At 52.5% G+C, this 8,939-nt stretch overlaps 1 pseudogene; it reads right to left on the bottom strand.

Annotated features, from left to right (window-relative positions):
- Positions 1-527: 527 nt before the first annotated feature.
- On the bottom strand, positions 528-5,463 carry LOC147979530 (uncharacterized; annotated as a pseudogene).
- Between the last annotated feature and the right edge of the window lie 3,476 nt (positions 5,464-8,939).

Raw genomic sequence — 8,939 nt, 5'->3', positions numbered from 1 at the left:
GCCACCCCCTGATCCCCAACAGGCACAGGATCCGAAGCCGCAGTGGCAATGGCCTTTTTAGCCTTAGCAAGGGTAGCCTGGGCCACCTCATTAGCCCGAATAGTAGAGAGAAGAAGGGAAGGCGAGCCTTGATCGGGATCGATAGTAACGCCCACATCATACATGGTATTTAACAAGTGTTCATCAGAAAGAGAAGGTAAAACAAGCCGGATCGGGGAAAGAGGAGGAGTCGGACCATGATTGTTACCTGAAGGAGGGAGGTCCTTAGCAGGCGCATGATGCTCCGCCCGCGCCACCACCGATTCTCCCGTGTCATGCATCCGCCTGCCCTTGCGAGCTGTGGTGGTAGGCGACCGGATCGAGGGAGAGCGGGCCATGGGGGAGGCCGAAGCAGGGCCTGAGCGAGACATCGAACCAAGATCCTTGTCGAGGCGACGACAAACTCCCGTCATAGACTGCTTAGAGCCCAAGGAAGCCCTACTCTTCGCAGAAAATTTCCGCACCGAAGATTTCTTCTTTCTCTTGGACTATGAAACATCATTAGCACGACCTGGGGAGGGGAGCAGATCCTCAATACCCGAGTGGGTGGGAGAAAGTGGACGGCCAGGGAGATTGGAGCAGACTCCCGAGATGGGAGTGACCGTGGCTGAAGGCTCCTTGTGCAGAACCACATCATCAGTAGGCATCCTTGGGTCAGATGAAGGGACAGTGTCCGCCTCGTGTGGAGCCTTGTCAATAGGGGCATTAGATTTGAAGAGTTCCCGCTCAGATTCTTCCAGCGCTGTGACGCCCGGGACCGTTGCACCAGGTGTCTTCCAGTTATTCGAAGTTTTTGCCTTGTCATTCGCTTGCGTGTTGCATCTTGTCATGTCATCATGTGCATTGCATCATCTTGTTTTCGAAACTTGCATTCGCCCGGGTTCTCCCAGTTCCTTCTGTTGTCCGTTCTGAGCCCAGACACACTTGCATGCGCCCACGGCACGTCCGAAATATTATTTTATAAGTGGCTGGAAAATGTTCTCGGAATGGGTTGATAATTGGCGTGCGGTGTTGTTTTGTTGTCAGTAGACTGCCTGCCAAGTTTCATCGCATTCCGAGCTCGTTTGATGCCCCAACGGATAACAATAGCGGCAGTATAGCCGGTCTAACGTCAGTCGTTTTCGGTCTCAGGAAACAGATGCCGGGCCCTCTCTCTCTCTTCTCCCCCTCGCAGTCTCGCCACAGCCCACCTAGTCCATCCTCCTTCCCCTCTTCGCTTCCGGAGTTGTCCGATGTGATCGCACGGTCCGAAACCCTCTCTGCTCAGTGCATCAACCCCCCCTCGCGCGCACGTCCGAAAAGTTGTCCCGGACCCGACCCAAGCAGTCGCCACCGTTGTGTCCGGATCATCCCCAAACATCTGCAAAACGTCACCATTTTCTTATTTGGACTCCCTAGATATTTTATTCGTGACCGTCCAATCACGATCGGAGGGATCCGATAGCCCCTAACTTAATCCACCTGCCATATATATACTAGGTCCAACCCTAATAATCAGGAACCTTGTCCCATCCTCCCAGCAGCCGCCGCCGCTCCTAGATCCACCTCGGGATCCCCTTCGCTCGAACCCATTGCATCCCCTCCTCGTGTTCACCGCCACACCAACTGAAAGCCTCCACCTCCTCCCTTCGATTTGTCGTCGTGCCCGCCTACAGATCGAGCAGGAGGTTCGATCCCCGGCCACCTCTCTGTCCGAACCTCTCCTCTGCTCCTTCCCGCCCGTGCATCACCGTCCGCTTGGCTAGAGGCCACCATGAGCAGCAACCAGGTGCACGAGCTCCACCTTGCGCCACCTAGGGCGTCGCCGTCATCAACCAGGCCAGTCGCGCCGCACCTCTTCTCTTTTCCTTGCTCCCTTTTCCCCGCGCTCATCCCACTGCTCTCTCCGTCCTTTCTCTGTGTGTAGAAATTCTGGGCGACGGAGCCGAGCTCCCCGACGCCAAGAGACCGCCGTGGCCGCTGTTTGTCCTCATCGCTACCTTTCGGATCCCCGCCGGATCAGCCTCCTCCGCAAGTCCCTTCCGCCGGAGCCCTGCAGTCCCGCGCCGTCGCCTCCTCTGCATCGAGCGGGAGGACGAAGAGCAGTGCCTCCCCTGCCCGATGCCATGGATGGCCGTGGCCCTGCTGCTCCAGACCCAAGTCCTGCCGATCTATAGCCCGAGCTCGCACCTGTCCTCGCCGGAGTCTTTCCCCTCGCTGCTGCCTTCACCAAGTCCCTCGCTGGAGCGCTCGTCCCCAAGTTCCACGCCTCTTCTTCCCCCTGCATCGCCCCTGTCTTCTGCGTCGTCATCAGAGAACGAGCGCCCCTGCATTGACCCGCCTCCTTGTTCGTCTGGAGCGCCAGCGACAGATCGCACCCAGGCCCAGCGCGAGGCCCAGCTGCGCACCCCCTGTCGGCCTCCCTCTTCCCACCGAACCAGGTCGAGCCCATGGGTGAGGCCACCCCAAGCGCCCCCTCCTTTTTTTCTTACTGCTGGGCCAGTTCAGTTTCGGCCCAGTGGATGTTTTTTTGGTTCTGCGGATTTAGCTAATTTCCAGGGATTTGCAGATTTACAGAAAACCCCTTAGCCTTCATGCATTTAATATCTCACAAACTAAGCATCACATGTAAAAACTTTGTATATGAAACTTGCTTAGTTTTTCATCTAGTTTAATAATATGCAACTTTCATCTATGTTTAAAATGTTTAAAATGCTGTTTGTTTTAATTTGCTTAAATAACTTGCTAAAACGGTTTAAATCATAACTAAATAACCGTAGCTCGGTTTCTAATAAACTTTATATGTAAATGGGGTAGAATTTTGCCTAGTTTAACATGGTGGCATCACTTTGCATGTTCAACAACTATAAAATTTTGTTTAGGGAAGAACAGCACCAAACCTAATATATGCATATGGGGATTTACCGGAATTGTTGTTCGTTGCTTCCGGCCTCATTTAAACTTGACTAGATAGGTAGTTTTACTTTGCTTCACCCTCTTGCCATGCTAACAACATTTAATCTTGTTGGGTACATAAATGATATCGAACTAAGTAACTCGAATGTGGTGTTTCGTCAATATGCAATGGAGTTGCATATTGAGCTCCACTTAATTTGTAGGATTGCTTGTGCACTTTGCCATGCCATGTATCTTTAAACCGGACATGCATCATATTTGGTTGTGCATCATGCCATGTTCATGTGGTGGTTGTTTACTATGTTCTTTGCTTCTTTCCGGTGTTGCTTCTCCGGGTTGGTACCAATAACGTCGTGTGGTGAGGATTCGTTCGACTTCGTCCGTTTGTCTTCTTCTTGGACTCGTTCTTCTTCCTTGTGGGATCTCAGGCAAGATGACCATACCCTCGAAATCACTTCTATCTTTGCTTGCTAGTTGCTCGCTCTTTTGCTATGCCTATGCCACGATACCAACCACTTGCTTATCATGCCTCCCATATTGTTGAACCAAGCCTCTAACCCACCTTGTCCTAGCAAACCGTTGTCTGGCTATGTTACCGCTTTCCTTAGCCCCTCTTATAGCGCTGTTAGTTGCAGGTGAAGATTGGAGTTTGTTCCATGTTGGAACATGGATATTTTGTTGGGATATCACAATATCTCTTATTTAATTAATGCATATATATACTTGGTAAAGGGTGGAAGGCTCGGCCTTATGCCTGGTGTTTTGTTCCACTCTTGCCGCCCTAGTTTCCGTCATATCGGTGTTATGTTCCCGGATTTTGCGTTCCTTACGCGATTGGGTTATAATGGGAACCCCTTAACAGTTCGCCTTGAATAACACTCCTCCAGCAATGCCCAACATTGGTTTTACCATTCGCCACCTAGCATCTTTTTCCCTTGGGAGTCGCGCTCCTGAGGGTCATCATTATTTTACCCCCCCCCCCCGGCGAGTGCTCCTCTGAGTGTTGGTCCAAACTAGAGCCCTGTGCAGCACCCCCTCGGGGAAACTCGAGGTTTGGTTTTAGTTGTATGGAGAGCTCATCTGAGTGTGCCCTGAGAACGAGATATGTGCAGCTCCTATCGGGATTTGTCGGCACATTCGGGCGGTGTTGCTGGACTTGTTTTACCATTGTCGAGGATGTCTTGTAACCGGGATTCCGAGCCTGATCGGGTCTTCCCTCTAGAAGGAATATCCTTCGTTGACCGTGAGAGCTTGTGATGGGCTAAGTTGGGACACCCTTGCAAGGATTTGAACTTTCAAAAGCCGTGCCCGCGGTTATGGGCAGATGGGAATTTTTTAATGTCCGGTTGTAGAAAACCTGAATTTGACCTTAATTAAAATGCACCAACCGTGTGTGTTACCGTGATGGTCTCTTCTCGGTGGAGTCCGGGAAGTGAACACGGTGTTGGAGTTATGCTTGACGTAGGTTGTTCTAGGATCACTTCTTGATCATAGTTTCTCGACCATGCTTTTGCCTTCTCTTCTCGCTCTAATTTGCGTATGTTAGCCACCATATATGCTAGTCGCTTGCTGCAGCTCCACCTCATTACCTTTTACCCTTCCTATAAGCTTAAATAGTCTTGATCGTGAGGGTGTGAGATTGCTGAGTCCCCGTGACTCACAGACAATTCCAAAACCATCTTGCAGGTGTCGTTGAACCGTGCAGATGACGCAACCAAGCTCAAGGAGGAGCTCGATGAAGATCTTGTCATTTGTGTTGTTTCGTTCTAGTTGATCAGTAGTGGAGCCCAGTTGGGGTCGATCGGGGATCTGTGTAGCATTTGGGGTAGTCTTCTTTCATTTTGGTTCCGTAGTCGGACCTTGATTGTATTTGGATGATGTAATGCTTTATTCATGTATTGTGTGAAGTGGCGATTTTAAGCCAACTATATATCTCTTTCCCTTATGTATTACATGGGTTGTGTGAAGATTACCTCACTTGCGACATTGATTTCAATGCGGTTATGCCTCTAAGTCGTGCTTCGACACGTGGGAGATATAGCCGCATCGAGGGCGTTACAAGCGCATCCCATTCGGATTGAGTAAAGAGCGAATCAGATCCCCCACCAGGGTTCTGCCCACCCATAGAGCCATCCCCATTCTTGTCCTACTTGTCTGAGGGGTTGGATGGAGGAGGAGGTGGAGGGGGTGGAAGGCTTCAGCCCCTTCAACCTAAACACGCAGTCTGACTCCATCGGGAGATGGGAACACATCGATCGATCCACGGACACAAATCGGGTCAACACACCAAATCTTGATATGACCAGGACCAACCTTATCCAGAGACTCCGCGTCCACTTCCACCGGTTTACCAATCAGAGCGTCGAAGGCCATCAGAAAGGAAGAAGAACGAAGCCCCACTGGCACATCGTCCACCAGAATCCAAACCTGAGAGAGAGGGCCAACAGCTTTGACACCACAGGAGGCAGGCTTCACCGACACCACCAGCTGATTGAGGGGAAGGGTGAAGCTAGTGCAAGATGCAATCATACGGAGACAATCCTTGGAGGGGAAGACTATGGAAAACTCAAAGTCAGACAGTTGATTCACTTGCCAATCCCATCCCTTGACGTCCCAGATACGGAGCCTTTCAAGCAGAGTTTGGGAGGAGATCCTTTGGTCTTGCACCGTGACAATTGCGGCATTGGAAAGGGAGGGGGCCGCCACCACAACAGGCAAATCACAATCCAAGGCAAAATACAAACATCCAGGGAGGCCCGTACCAAAGTGAACTAAGGATGGCGGCTTCTGACGATTCTGACAGTTGACAGTGAGGTGACCATCTGAACGGCAAATCAGGCAGAATGGAGGGTTGTTACATCTTGATTGGAAATGCCTAGGCTGGTGACAGGCAAAGCAGGTAAGCGTCGAGGGGTTGCTTGGGTGGAACAGTTAGGGTGATGCTTCGGAGGGGGGGGAGGAAGGATGCCATCCCCCATCCCCGAAAATGACGCGTCGGGTTGAGGGCCAGGAGGACGCCGGACCGGACCAGAGAAGGACCGCTAGGGCGGGCGAGGCCCAGCGCCAGTGCCAGCAGGGCGAGGGGCCTGCCGCATTGGGGCAGGAGGCCCACGGCCCGCACCCTGGGCAGGCAAGGAACCCGACAAGGAAGAACGCCCCCCACCAGCCACCGCCTCCCAGGGATCCAACACCGGAGGACACGCCGGCCCAGATCCAGAGCCTTGGGGGCCGGATCTAGGCGGACCGCGCTCACGTTCCACGCGCAGGAGCCACTCCGGACCAGCAGCCCACGCAGCACGGTCGCTAGCCACCTACTCATGAGCCGCCTGCTCCACCTCCAACTTGGAGAACAGGGAGGCCTCGAGCTCCAGATCCACACCCGAGCCCGGCGAATCCTCCCGCCGGCGTTCGCTACCAGAGACAGCATCACAAGACAAGCCCCTGGACTTGTCCATGGTGAGAGCCGTCGTGAAGGAGAGGAGGAGGGGGAGCAGTGGATCTGACTAGACGGCGGATGGGAGGGCGGTGCCTATGCAAGTCAGCGGCGGGGACGGAACCACAGGGGACCCATAAATCACCAGACCGAGCCAAACCCTCTTGGGCCTAGCAGGCCACCTGGGCCGGGGGGAAGGAGGTAGGGATACAGGCCAGCGGTAGCTGCACATGGCCCACGGGGGAAAGGGGGGAATCGTCCACTAACGACAGAGCGGGGGGAGAGGGTTGGGCAGACAGAATAGGATCAGGAGGCCCAACAGGCCTAGCGCCAAGCCCCCCACATGGCCCACTAGCCAGCGGGAGCGAGACCAGATCTAGGGCAGGCACCACTGCCCCCATGGCGCGCCCAGGCGCCGCCGTCGCCGGAGACGACGGACCTGAACCAGAAGAAGGGGTGGGAGGGCAAACCACACCCGGAGCTGCACCCAGGATACCAGATCTGGGCGAGGGGAGGGGAAACTTACCAGACTTGCGACGACAGCGAGGAACCCGGACCCAGCCAGCGTTTGCCGACGGGGGCGGAACCGGCCGGCCCCAGCCCCAGGAGCAAACTTGCAAGAACGAGGCGCGGCTAGGGGAGAAGAGGCCAACACGGGAAGGACCGGTGAGGGAGAGCACGAGGCCGCCTCGTCCGAGGAGAAATCCTCATCGGAGTCGAGAGCCCAAAAACAAGAACCAAATGACGGCGGGGGGAGCGAAGTTAGCGGCGCCGGAGAACAGGACGATGGAGAGGAGCCAGCCACGGGGAGGGGGCCGAACAGGAAGCCGACGCCGGCCAGAGCACCCCAAGGCACGAGACGACAGCAGAGGGGCAAGGGAGGGGGGAAGGAGCGGGAGGGAGAGAGAGAGGAGAACCATTCTCTAGTGGATGATCAACGTGAACTTATTCGCATGGATGTTTCATCTGTGGCTCATCCCCAGTCCAATGGCCAAGCTGAAAGAGCCAATCAAGAAATCTTGAAAGGTATAAAGCCCCGGCTTATGGTCCCTTTGTAGAGGATGCCAGGTTGTTGGGTTGAGGAGTTGCCTTCAGTGCTATGTAGTATCAATACTACCCCAAATAGATCTACGGGTTACATGTCGTTCTTCATGGTTTACGGAGCAGAGGCTGTTTTCCCAAGTGACATTCGTCACGACTTGCCCAGGGTGGCGGCTTATGTTGAAGCTGATAATGAAAAAGCATGTCAAGATGCTCTTGACCTTCTGGATGAGGAGCGTGACCTTGCAGCGGCTCATTCAGCAATTTACCAACAAGATCTGCGTCGTTATCATAGCCGGGTTAAAATTCAAACTTTTCAAGAAGGTGACTTGGTGCTCCGGCTCACCTGGGATCAAACTGACATGCATAAGTTACCCCCACCTTGGGAAGGGCCTTTTGTGGTCAGCAAAAATCTAAACAACGGGTCATACTACCTAATTGATGTTCGAGAGCACAAGGACTCACGCAAATCTGAGGAGGAGACCCGCCGGCCGTGGAACATTTCTCATCTTCGGCCTTATTACACCTGAGCCACCAGCTCTTGTGATGTACATACTTCTATCTATGTATATATCATGATTAGTATAATAAAGCCGGCATCCCTGATAATTCAGGGCCTCTGTCGTTTCACTTTTGAGAATATGAGTCTTTATTATCACTTCATAAGATCACTTGGGGGCTTCCTGCTCATTGAGCATAGCTATGACTACCCTCTTGATCGGGCTTGTACGCCATGATTACAAAATACTTGGGGGCTTCCTTCTCATTGAGCATAGGTGTGACTACCCTATTGATCCGGCTTGAACGTCGTTGCTACAACCTACTTGGAGGCTTGATGCCCGAGTTAAAGGGACCAAAGAGAGTCTGTTGTAGAGCACAACTCAAACATAGGTACCCTGCCTTGATGGTTCAATATATATCACTTGGGGGCTCCCTGTTCATTGAACACAGCTTTGATAACCCTTTTGATTGGCTTGAAACGCCAGGTGTATACACCAAAAAATTTCAATTGATCCTGCCTTGTATATCTGCCGCTCCGCCCAGGTAATCCTAGAATGACCCGCCAAAGTCTTGACAGTCAATCTTATTAAGACCCTGAACTTGTCAAGGTTAAAACGGTGGTTGGTCATGTGAGGCCCGGCTTACAAGGTTCCAATGAAGGATTAACTTAGTGGTTGTGCAAGCCCATGAAAAGCACTTGATGATTGAGTCCTGGCCGCCTATGAAAGCCTTGATTTTTTGTTATTCGCTTTTTGAACTTTGTTTATTGATATATGGTTTAACAAATTGCTTCGGGCCGTGATGCTTTGATCCTTATGATTCATATTTGAATTTATCTAGAGTTTTGATTACCCGGCCTGGCTTTGGACGATTAAGTCGCCAGTGTGTCATGATTATGTGCTTGGAGTTCTGCGCTCTAAGTTTTGGGCTGATACCCTTTGCTGCATATGGCATTGTAAGCTGACAGTATGAATTTGTGGATAGGGCGCTGTGCTCTACGTCTTTGGGGTGTTACCCTTACTACGGTCTA

The sequence above is a fragment of the Triticum urartu genome, chromosome 3A, assembly GCF_056163025.1.
Source record: "Triticum urartu cultivar PI428250 chromosome 3A, HENAU_Tu73, whole genome shotgun sequence".
NCBI lineage: Eukaryota > Viridiplantae > Streptophyta > Magnoliopsida > Poales > Poaceae > Triticum > Triticum urartu.
The sequence above is the reverse complement of the archived record's forward strand: the minus strand, read 5'-3'. Positions and strand labels throughout refer to the sequence as shown.